At 36.6% G+C, this 12,814-nt stretch overlaps 1 protein-coding gene across 1 annotated transcript in view; it reads right to left on the bottom strand.

Moving 5' to 3' along the window:
* CNTNAP2 (contactin associated protein 2) overlaps window positions 1–12,814 on the bottom strand; it is a 1,202,777-nt gene that overhangs the window by 885,266 nt on the left and 304,697 nt on the right. The gene's annotated exons all lie outside the window — the stretch shown is intronic.

The raw sequence follows: 12,814 nt of genomic DNA, 5'->3' as shown, positions 1-12,814 counted from the left end.
TCTTGCTGTCACTCACCCTGCACAAAGCACCTCAATTAAGTTGGGAAAAACCAAAGTTCAAATCATTCCACAGAAAGAGCCACACTTTTTCCCAGTTTCTTTGGACTTCTTTGTCTAAGCAATTTGGGAACCCAGAGATCCCATACTGCAACCCTAATAGCCAAGTTATTAACCATGCTGCTGTATGCCTGCCTCATGGCTTGGTTTTGTCAGATTTCTTTAAAGGTCTTTCACCAGTCCCATTACAGAATAAAGAAAACCTTGAGAAATTTTGCAGGATGAGAAAGAAGCCTCAGCATTCAGCAACAGCACTGTCCTGTACAGCAGGAAAATATAAGTGAACAAACCACATATCAGCTTGGCCAGGAGAAGAGAATAAGGTTAAAGGAAGAGACAGCAACTTCATACAAGAAATCATATGTAGCAGGTATAGTCCTGGTTGCTAACTTACCAGAGTGATTCCTGTTTAGTTTTGTGCAACAGTGTCTATAGTCTTTAGTCTATAACAGAAATCCAAGTGCGAGCATGAAAACAGCGTTTCCTTTGTCAGCAGCCCTGGCACAGCCCCCCATGGATGCAAGTCCTTTGAGGGAGCAGACGTTTTGCCACTTGCAGAGACTTTCCTCTCACCAAGGCACTCCCTATGGGAGTATCTACTCCCCTCTTATTCTCTGGGGCACCCTGGTACTCTGGATTAGCTACAGCCCAAGCAGCTCACCTCCTTCCTCCTCTCAGAAGCTTCTTTTGCTCTAAATCAGAAGATTCAGCTCTGACTTCTTACTAACCAGCACACACCATCACCTCTATCACTCCAGACATCACCTAGATTTTAGTGTCATTATTCAGGCTCTTTCAAATGCAGCTTCTTTGGGACCTGGCCAAAATGGTACTTTCATCCTTCACATAAAGCAGGTGTCTCAGATGCAGAATGGAAAAAATGAGAAACTCATTTAGAAACACTGTCACCCTTCCCTCCATAAATGAAATCTGTTAATCAGACTAATTCCCAGTCCTGTAGACAATTCAGCTAATACATTAAAAGAGGGAAAGGTGTGACTGAAATCTCAACAGCTATGAATGTCAGGCTGATTGATCCCTCACCCTTTTCACTAAAGAGGAACTCACCATCCTGCATCCTCTCTTCCCCCACTCTCATAAATATATATATATATATATGTATCTCTCTCAATAAAAAGAGACAGAAAGCATGAATAACTGGTAAACATCTCAGAACTTTAATAGAAATATAGTACATGATTTACTATCCACAGTGGCGGGGGGGGAGGGGGAGGGTGGGGGGAAGGAGATGTGTAGCATAAAGAAGCAATATTCATTTATGAGAGAAAGTGAACATGGAAGAAAGAAACAGTAACTGCAATACTCCTCATACAACATTTCCTTTCCAGCAGAGGATATCTTTATAGCTCTTACATACACTAAACCACAGCTCTGGTTGCATGAGAGATTGTTTATTGCACCTGAAATGGTCTCTATTACTTGGGTTGCATGACAGAATAAAATGAAAACCCTGGACTGCTACAGTGTGGCAGTCTGTACAGCGTTTTTCTTTCAGTATGTCAGTTTAAGACTTTTTTCCCCCTATTATTCCCACTTAGAACAGTTCCTTTTTGCTTTTATGTAATTAGAGAAAAAAAATAAGAATAATGTTAAAAATAACTCTGATATAGAAATGTTATTTTTGCAGAAATACCCAAGTAGCTGAAATTTAAAGATGGAAAGTGGTGGCATGAAGTGTAAAATGAAAGGGATGATATACTTTTTTGTATCAACAGACAGTTGTGGCACTATGACAGTAAGAGAACAGAAAAGCATTATTGCTTTTAGTTATGAAAAAAAATAATGTAGCAGTTACAGTTCATCATACTTAAATTCTGAGTTAGCAACTTCTTTAAAGTTATAAAAATATTGATGCCAAGAGATTTTTTGTAATGCAAATAAATTATTAATCCTGATGTCAAGAACACAATTTTAATCCCATTAAAGAAAGCTTTTTTGTTTCTCAAGTATGATTACAAATTCATAGCAAAAATTAATCTATTTCATTTGACAGTAGAGATTTCCCCGGATTTAGCTAAATCCATTTTGGAAGAAGACAGAGAAAACCAGACCCTACAGGATACACATTTGTTTCAGTATTCTTTGGTTGTCTAGCATTTTATCATTATTAATAGTTTGAATATTACTGCTCCAATTCTGATCAAGTAAGATGGCCCAATTCCATAAAACCATTAAAGTTTTGGGTTTTTGGTTTGTTCTTTTCCCCTGCATTCACGATCAAACTTGGGATAATATGAAGTACATCAGAGGCAAAAGAGGCAACTGTGACCAAAAAAATCCAAGTAGCCTAGATAACCATGTTAATCTAGCTGTGATCAGCTGTATTTACACAGACATTAGAGCAAGTACATAAGGAATTCAGTTGAGCCATATAAAAAGACAGTAAGAGTATGTTTATGAATGGGGAATAAGGTCAAAACAAAGCTCTGTAAACAGTGGATTGTCATATTTAAAGACTGCACCAAGAATGGGGAGAGGAAGATTTTTATCACTGCTTGGTATTTTGGGAACTGTTTTCTCCAAGTTATTTTTCAGCTGAAATTACATATTACTTCATTAATACTTTAGGACTTGCCACACAAGTGAAAACAGAATGTTTTTTTCCTTTTTTGAAATTAATTCAGCTGAGTTCTTGAAAAAAATCAAAATATTCCAATTTTCATTTCCTGTTCAAAGTTATTTACAGCTTACAGAGACCTTCTGAAATTGTATTTTCAAGAAATGAAAACACAAACCTGTAGAGGTTTTACCCAGCTTCCAAACAAAAACTGCATGAGAACGTATCTAAGGATGGGAAGACACATCAGGCTGGTAGCAACACTAACTTCAGGCTAGTAGTGTAAGACAGCACTAACAGTCTTAGGAAGATTTGACATTGCCCTTCAAGAACCCGAATGTATTAGAACTTTTCCCCTTTCCTCAAAGTGAAATTTAGGAAATAGAAGAGGTCTCTGAAAATAATAACTTTTATTGTTTAGGGAAAGAGGGAAAGGAGATTAAACAAAAAAAAGTCTTTAAATGAAACGCGTGGAAACATTCTTAAACAAAGTGAAATGCAAAATCCCTACCTAGGAATAAAGAATATAGCCCCAAACTACTCAGTGGAGGAAGTGCATCTAAGAAATGTGTAAATTACAAAAGGACTTGCAAATTAAAAAAAAACAACCAAAAAAAAAGACCCCACCAAACATTTGAGTCACACTGGAAAATACCTGAATATGAACTCCAGCAAAACAATGTAAATAGCAGAACCATGAAATCAGCAGGTAGTTAAATGGGGGGATATCAATGCTGGATAAGGAGATATTACCTCATTATCTGAGCTTTAATGAGAGCTGTGGAGATTATGTTCCAGTTCTGGCTCTGCTCTTGAAAATTTCTGAACATCTCTAAGATGTTCAGGAAATAATTTACATTAGCCATACCAAAAAGCCTACCACACAGGGAGGGAACATTAAATGAACTGGATTATTTTATCAATGAGATCATTAAGGGGATTTGATCATGAAGTTAAAGTTCCTGCATACAAAAAGATATTCTGATGCTAGACAGCTCTTAAACTGAGCAAGGGAAGATGTAACACAACTAGCCAACAAATGGAGACTAGCCATGTAGTGGAAAGGTTTACAAGAGGAGACCTAAACCGTCCTAGATGCCATCTCTCAAAGCCTTCAAACTCATAGGAGTAACAGTCCTCAGACACAAAAGTGTTTGGTGAACTTCCATAGACTTCACTGTACAAGAGGTCAGAACACTGTCATAAAATATTCCTGGCTTTAAAGTAATCTCTGGACACGTACTAAATTCTATTTCTTATTTTCATTTTAAGTAGCAAGCAATGCATTTTTATAAGTTATTTTAAAATATAATTAAGCTACAGTGCTATTGGTTATCTTCCTTCCCCCTATAATCAGTTTAGAAAGGTGATCAGGCATTTATTAGGTCCCAGTAGCTACATTTCAGTCATATTAAAGAGAGATTTACTAAAAGGCTTATAAAGACCTCATATAAAAACCATACTTCCCAGTACAGCTGTCCTAACCTACCATACTTTTACTCATTGTGCTGACATAGCTATTCTGTGTTAGCTTTTCTTGACTAAAGGGCAGCAATTCACTCCTTCAGTAGAACTATCTGCATGACACGGATTAGGGAGCAGGAAGAAATCGTGTAGCAGATTTTTACTGGAGCTCACCTCTCAAAAGCTATCCATGGGAACTCCCCTCCCATCAAGAGATAGAGACTTACTTTGTCTTAACATGTTATCTCTGGTTTTTACCAAATGTACACTGCACCTCACGTTTGAGGTGGGCTCATCCATCACCTGTCCTTCAAAGCCCCAATGGAAGTCCCGTTCTAGAAAATTAAGGAGTTATATATATTAAAGATTTTATTCAGTGAAGTTAACTGGGGTATGTTTAAAAACCAAAACCACTGCGCCATGCCAAACTGAGCGACCAGAATCCTTCCTCACACTATTACCTGATTTCCATAATTGCTTTCTCTTCCTCTTTTGCAAACTGTTTAATTCCAGGAATCTGTGTCCTTTCCATTCTACTGAATTTAAGACACATTTTCAGAGTTTTGATAGTTAAATACGGTTTCAATAAGTTATAGGTTTCAGATTCCTATAAGAGTCCTTCGCATCTTTTTAACTTCCATCTTCATAAAGGAGGCTAGCTCTCCACATCGCCCACTCAAGTTCTGTTTTGGCTGCATACTACTCTGCCCATCAGCACTGATTCAATACCAATCACATAGAGTTTGTGCTTCCTATTACCCAGCCATTCATACTTCAGGCAGATTTGAAAAATTGCTCTTTGCTTTTGTTGGCTCCTGTTCAAGTCACACTTAAGACTATATGCAAGCACCAAAGTTTCTCCTAGGTTTTAACTCATGTAGTAGAAAAACAGTAGATTCTACAAAGGGATTGGCTTGATTCAGTTGTTTGACTGTTTCAAATACGGGGGGAAAAATTAGTCACCCATGCAAAATGAAATATTTAATACTGTATCATTAGACTGTGATCACATATTGTGTTGTTTTATTTAAGTAAAGACATCACTGTATTTTCTGGAAGATATGCCTTTGCCTACAACACTGAGAATACTATTTCCAAGTATAAAGCAAACAACTTCTTTTAGATTTCAGATCTTTGAGGGCAGTGTCTAAACTCTTGTTTAGAGGTAGTACCTGTGGGCTTCCAGTTCCCCGTACGACGGCAGGCTGCGTTAATATTCTGCTGCTGCCATAAGACTCTCCACAGTACAGGGTGTCCGCACTGACTCCTAATGATATAGCAGACCCGACACAGGGATCCATTCATTGTAACGGAAAAAATATTTATCTCTTTATTCTGAGAAAGAAATCTTTGGCTGTAATCGGGCAAGCGGTCCCATCCATCCAAGTGGATGAATGAGAATTTCAGATCAAAAACGTGCCTAGACTGGCTTTCTGAAGCTCAGATCCAAATCAATATTTTTCAATTTCCCACTGCAAAGACAAGGGTACTGTCATTTTGGTAACCATCACAGGGAATGCTTTTGTTTTGTGGATTTTATCACTTTGAAAAGATTGCTGGACAAAGACCAAAACCCCTCACCCGCACCCCCAAACAATTCAGTGCTAGCCATAGCTCATAGCTTATGGTTAGCACTGAAGCTACGGCTTCAGTGCTAACCATATTACTTACTGGTCAGCCAAGACAACATACAAGCTATTTTTATCCAAAGACATAATAAACACAGGTAAGATATGATTATATTTTTCAATGTCATTTTACCTTGTAACTGTCCTATTGCAAATGAACCTTCCATCTCCCTATTTTTTTTTCTTAAAAACAAGTAATCTAAACTTGAATTTTGTTCAGTAGTTAATCCAATTAAAGCTTCCTTTTTAAGTGTCTAAGACTCCTTGTGTTCTGAAGCCTTTTAATTAATACCGAGCAAGGGCTTTGTTTACCCTTCTGGATTACAGCCTCTAGCATGTCTCTGCGCTGCCTTTGTCACTGGAAATGAAGAAAAAGTTGATGCCCTTTATTTTGGCATTACGCCTTCCCTTTTCTCAGGAATTAAGGTCCTTTATAGTCAGCTTGCACTCAGTTTGAGAGGCATTACAAGTTAACACTAGGTGGGAATGTTTCATAGACAAGTAAGTTCATTACCATTTATCCCTGTGAAATTCAAGTTGTTAAGCGTTGTTGTTCTTCCTTTTTGTGTGACATGGAGGTTGAAAGATGTTTTCTCTCCCTCTAATCCTCTTCTTTCTCTAATCTTTTCCTATTTAAAATTGAGAAGGACTGAAAGGTGTCTAGTTTTAATTAGATGTGCATTTGCGGATTTCCTGGGTCTTATGTTCTAGCTTTCACAGCCCTGATAAACTGAAGCGGTATCTACAGACCACAAACAAATAACTACTGGGTGATAGCATGACAGTTTATATGTGGTTTATTAGTTAATTGGTGGTGAAATAGTTCCAATACTGTCTGTGATACTTACTAATTAGAGAGAAATAGAATCAATTGTTAAAAAGATTTTTTCAAGCCATGGAAAAAAAAAAAAAGGCTCCTCTAGTTCTATTTTTCCTATTGTAGGAAAAATTTCTGTTCTCACTGTTCTACAAAACACATTGCACTCACAGAAAAGCTTCCTAGCTTGCATTACAAGTTCTTGCACTACTTACACCAATGCTTTATGTTCATGAAAGACAGTGAGTCAAGCTTTGAGATTATATAAATCAGTCTCAATTTAGATTCTAAATCCAAATAAAAAAAACATCTTATAGTGGTAAAGTGCTCTGCACAGTAGGATCTCCTTCTGAGCCCTTGTAGGGCCATAGGTATCATCAAACAGAACAAAAGCAAAACCAGCCAAACACAAATCTACATGAAGTCCTTTCTCTTCAGTGAAGTTCTGACTCCTTCCATAAACTGGGGAACTCCCTGTGTGTAACTTCACTAGATCAGGAAAATTTAAGTTAGTAACAGTAAGGTTGGGGATTTTTTTGTGTGTTTTTTACTAAACTTAGGAACACAGGACAGATGTGGTTATGATCTATCCCTGATGAACAGGGAACCAAATACTCTCTCATCACATGGCCAATATGAGAGAAAATGCTTATAGGCAAGAATCCGATCTTCTATCATGAGAATAAGCAAAAGTAACTGCTTGGATGCTTAAGGTTTCATATATATGAAGCTACCAGGTATCTGGTATGCTGTTCTTAAGATGCTTATATCAGTCAGGAATAGTATACAATCATGTTTTCAAGGGAGCAATAGGGAAGACTCTGGGTAGCTGCAAAGCAAAGACTGATACAAGAGAGGTGCACAGCAAAATTTTAAAGCCAGATATAACAACCTGAGTGTCTCCTCAGCAACTGTCAGGCTCAGTGGCTTTTAGCACTGGTTTCAGTTGCCTGGCGATAACAGCAGTCAAGCTATGGAGATTGTGCTAAGATAACTTTAACGACTCAACTAAGTTATATTTGGCCAATAAAAAACACAAATAACAACAACGTGGTAAGGATGAGATGCTGACTTCGACATGCACAGCCAGAACATAGGGAAGACAAAAACGTTAGCTGCAATTCCTTTTAGTAAGGCGATATTAAATATGAATAGAAATATTCCCTAAACAAAGTAAAAGTCTACTCTGGATACGAACCACACTGGAAATAACTAAACTTTAGTACAGTAATAAGACAACTCTGACAGCCTTGAAAAAACATTTAAGATTAGATAGATTGTAGATAACAGTAGTCATCTTTCCTGAAAGACTTGAGTCCTCCATGAATCCAACGCTATCTGAAGTCTCAAATGAGCTGGTAGCTTCCATTCAAGAGGCTAGAGTCCAAAACTGTCAGCTCCACCATTATCTTCTCATAGCTGCAACTACCATGAGCATTTAATTCAAACGTCATGAAGGTAGAGGTAAGAGTCAATGACCAAGACAGTCATCTATTTCAAGTCAAAACAAGGTCAAAAATAACACTTTGGAGCACCAAGCTCTCAGAGCGTACTCCAGTTATATCTCCATGTGGGGAGAGAATTATGTGCAGATCTCAGCAACATCTTGGTTCCCATGGTACGGACATTTGGTTTCATGGACCAGAAGGGAAATAGCACACTCCGTTTAGACAGCTGGAGGAACCAAGCATCAGGGCTTTCAAGTCTTTAGGTGGAGATTTAGTATTCTGTGAGATTCAAAATAGCACATTGATCATCAGAGCCAGCAATTCCTTTGAATGAACATGGAATATCGACTTTTTGCAGAGTCACAAGATCATATCAAGAACTAATGTACAGGATTAGTGTGAAACTTCTATAGACAGTTGTATAAAAACTAAAAAATGCTGGAAAATTGAGTGTGGAAGGCACAATGCAATTCTGCAATGTCAGATTTTATTAACCTCAACACATAAGAGGAAAAGAAAATTATATTCTGCTTCTACATACAATGAAAAATTGCAGAATAATAAAAGGCCACAATTATGGTTTCTAATGGCAATCATCTCGTGGAGCAGCCATCTGACTCCTCAAACAAATTATATGTATTCCTATCCCCCATATTATAACCTGTTTTCTACAACCAGGCAGAGAAATCTCATGCATATTGCACATACATAAACACACAAACTGTTAGTAAAGTATTCCAAGTAAATCAGAAATGACCTTGCTGTCATTTAAAAAATACTGGCAAATACAATGCACATTTACATTCCCGGCCTTGACTATCAAGATTATCCTTATAATTCATTCCTTCTCTGGCAGGAAACATCTCCTGATATCCTCTCTTAAAGGCAGGCTTTCTTATGCTAGTCCTTCTGTAAAGTCAAATTGATAGCTGTGCATTTAGACTTTAATTGTTTAGGATACTTCTAAATTCATGGATATGTTTTATGTTAGCAGTAGAAATCTATTATTTATTAGCACAAAGCAGACTGTGTATAGAGCTGAAGGTTAAAGATGATCAGCACAAACAAGAAAACAAAAAAGAAACAGTTAAAGCAGAACAACAGACAACATGAATATTTATGAGAAAACCACTCTGCCAAAAGGTGATAATTTCCTTTGATTTAATTAAAGGGTGGAGAGGAAAAAAGCAGTATAATGGACATAACAAATTGTGAAGATTTGAAAAAGCTTGAAGTATGGTTTCTCATGAGAGCTTATTAAAGTTACAAGGGTTTTGTTTGGAAAGGAATACTGTGACACAAATACAAAACTGACTCACACCAGAGGGAAAATACTTTAAAATTAATGCATCATCAGATGAGTGAGAAGTACCATACCCAGGTAAGGAAAACACTGGAAGCAAATGTCCTAAGATGGTCTAAAGAAACTCAGAAGCACAATGAAGACATTCACATTTAATAAATATTAATTTTTGAGAAAGTATAACTATTACTAACAACAGACTAACCTTGCAGGGGGTGAATCCTAGGAAAAGAGCTATTGTTGCAGACCAGAAAAGAAGATTTAGCCTCTAATTCAATTTAAGATTTTAGTTTACTGGAGTAGACACATACACAGTGCGAAAGACTAAGAACTCACTCTGTCAAAAGAAACACCAGCTTGAGCCATTCTTGTCTCTACTTGAAAACAGTAATAAACTTGTGGTAAAATAATATTCGTTGTTTCTCCATTTACTTGGAGATTGGAAAAGATACACAAAATACTGTCAGTATAAGTCTGCAAATGGACTTTCCCCCTCCAAAAAGTAAAGTAAATGCCCATCCTCCTCTCCCTCCCTCCCCAGCCCCCACCCCTGTTTTCTTTATCCATTTCAATATTTTTTCCAGGACTGAAAATGGAAGTGTTGCATTCTGAGGAAGACAATCTTTCATTTTTCTTAGTGAAAGAAAACTAGAAAATACTATAAATCTTTTGAGAATGCCTTTTCTTGGCATTTTTATACTCTACTGTCAAAAAAGCTGGAACAACCACTTAAACATTTCAATGCTTCTCCCGACGTAGCTTCTGAACTTGAATTACCCATTCTTTGAAGGGAAATATTATCTGAAAGACTTCAGAACAAGCTAATATGAATTGAGATGTTGCTGACACTGTAATCCAGCAAACAACTGGGCACCAGCTGGGGACCTCTAGCTATTATCACCCGTCAAAGATTTATCCACTAAACTCAAGAAACCTTGGGAAAAGTTCAAATCTGGAGCTGGGACTTAATATGTGAGCCAGAAGAGAGAATCCAGCTCCCTTGCCTGTGCCTTTATTTATGCTCAAGCTCTATGATAAGTACAAAAGCAGAAAAAGCTAATCTGATACAAGAAAAAAAATGGGGATTTGCTCTCGTTTCGCCCTTTAACAAAAATTGAAAAGCAGATTAGTTTAATAGGGGAGTGATATTTTACCTAGCCTGTTTTTAGACTCAACAGCATGCATTCAGATATAGCCTGATTTTGTTTTCTTTAAATATAATTAATCTATTACAGTTTAAAAAGGCATATAAATCAATATTAATTATATTAATCTAACTCACAAATAAAGTTACTATGCAATAATTTTCTGAATAAAGCACCGTTACATGAAAAAATGTAAAATATCCAAGAGATCTATGTTAAACAAACTATTTCCTAACCTACTTCAGGGTGTAGAAGTAAATACAATCAACAATTCTTCCTAACCACATATTTGTTACTATGAATGGCATTTTTAAAGTGCCTTGAACTGCATCCAGCAGGGAAGGGAGAAGGAAAAGGTGTTTATATTTGTGTGTTCATGTGTTTGTATATGCATGTACAATTTGATTATATGTTAACTAACTTCAGTGAAATTTCTTTAGACACACTAAACTAAAAGAATAAAAGCAGCACTCAAAAATGTGAAATTATACAAGATAAAAACAACAGCCAGCTACAGAATATACCTCAACAGCAGAGGATACTTATACAAATCACTATAAGACTTAGAGCAGGCAGCAAGCAGGGACAAAGCCTACATGGGATTCCCCCCAACCCCCGCCCCTTACTGGAAAGGGATTGTGGGGAAGAGGGGAAGGAGTTGGGGAACAGATTTCCATTAAAAAGATAATGATAACAAGGGGAAGGACAAAGGAAAAAAAAAAAAAAGGAGAAATATTAAGGCCCAATGTAATAAAAGATGGAAAGTCACTGGAACAACTCATGCAGCCCACTTGACCAAATTTTAGTCCATTTCATTCCAGTGGACTGTTAGGAAAAAAAAACAGGAAGAGTGGGGAAGTGAGGGAAAGTAGGAGAGTGCTTTTGAGATTGGTTGTTCAAAGTCTGTTTGACAAAATTGTTTTAGAGCGAAACATTAAAATTTGCTTTCATTAAAAGCTTTCCAGACCTGAATGAAGTTTGGAAGATGTGAAAGGAAGAGTTACAGAAGTGCTGTTTTCACTTTCTGGCAGTCCAAGAGTTACACAATTTCTCCTCTGGAGATACTATATTTGGCACAAGATAGAAAAATTGCTTTTTACAAACCCATGTTGAGGTTCCAGAGAGTAGCAGCTATAAGAGCAAGGTATGTTACTACTAGTACCACTTCTAAGAGCTTTTACCAAATGAACAAGACTCTGCCGGTTACCTTCCCCTGCTACTAGTCCTACAAGAGAGCTAGGCTCCAGCTTAGCACTACATCCATACATTTCAATTAAAGTTCACAAGACACTGACCTCGTTTCCTCAAGGGCTGTGTTTTTCTTCATAAATTTGCAGAGCCACCAAACACAATTTAAACCAGAATGAATCTCTCAAAAGCATCTCAACTAGGAGACCTTCTAAAGAGGACTACAAAATATCAAAAGGTATTTAAATGGAACATTTGGTTTAAAAAAACAAACCAAAACCAGAAGAATTATGTAATTCACCATTTTAATCTTTTTATATCTTGTCACAAAAAGACATCCATTCACCTTACATGAATAAATATTGACTAAGTATTGACTATATTATTGCTGGTTCAAATTTAATGGAGATCAATTTTATGACCTATGCCTAAACAAATGAAATGCTTGAGGAGGAATTTCATCTATCAACAGTTGAAATAGTATTTTCATTTATTTAAATGTTTCTCCTCATAGTCCAGAATCGGGATCTACGCATTAAAATAGCAGTATTGTTTAAAAAAAGAAAATCAAAACCAAAACAAACAAAAAACCATAAACAAACTTAAACTCTTTGACCATGTTATGTTTAACAATGACAACTGGTTTTTTGTTTGGTTGTTCCCCCTCCTGCTCCTTGACCACTATGCAACACTTTTTCAAGATTACATTCTGTTAGGATAGTCAACTTAACTTGTACTTATCTCATTCTAACCTCACAGGAGGGAGATGAACACTCATTAAAAAAAAAAAAAGCTCTCAAGGCTGCAGGGATTTTTTTCTTCTAGCCAGAAAAAAAGTGACAAATCCTAAAGTAACTCAAGCCACATTTAATTCAGCAGATTCTGTTAAAAAAAAACAAAACAAAGAAACAAAACCCAAACAACAAAACAAAACTGGTTTTACTTCTGCTATCCCTCTGAGTCAAGTAAAGAGACATGCTTCTTCAGTGAAGTAATTTTATGGTTAAAGATCATAACAAATGTTGTAACAGATAAATGAATTACCTTTTTGCTCATGAAAAATGATCCTTACTTAAAAAGAAAAATCTAATGTTTTGAAAATTCCTTAACAATGTTGTTTTAATTAAGAGAAAGATTTTTCAGCATTTTTCTTGCTAAGTTAATGTCATTCTTCTACGCTGCCAAA

Source organism: Mycteria americana, chromosome 2 (assembly GCF_035582795.1).
Source record: "Mycteria americana isolate JAX WOST 10 ecotype Jacksonville Zoo and Gardens chromosome 2, USCA_MyAme_1.0, whole genome shotgun sequence".
NCBI lineage: Eukaryota > Metazoa > Chordata > Aves > Ciconiiformes > Ciconiidae > Mycteria > Mycteria americana.
The sequence above is the reverse complement of the archived record's forward strand: the minus strand, read 5'-3'. Positions and strand labels throughout refer to the sequence as shown.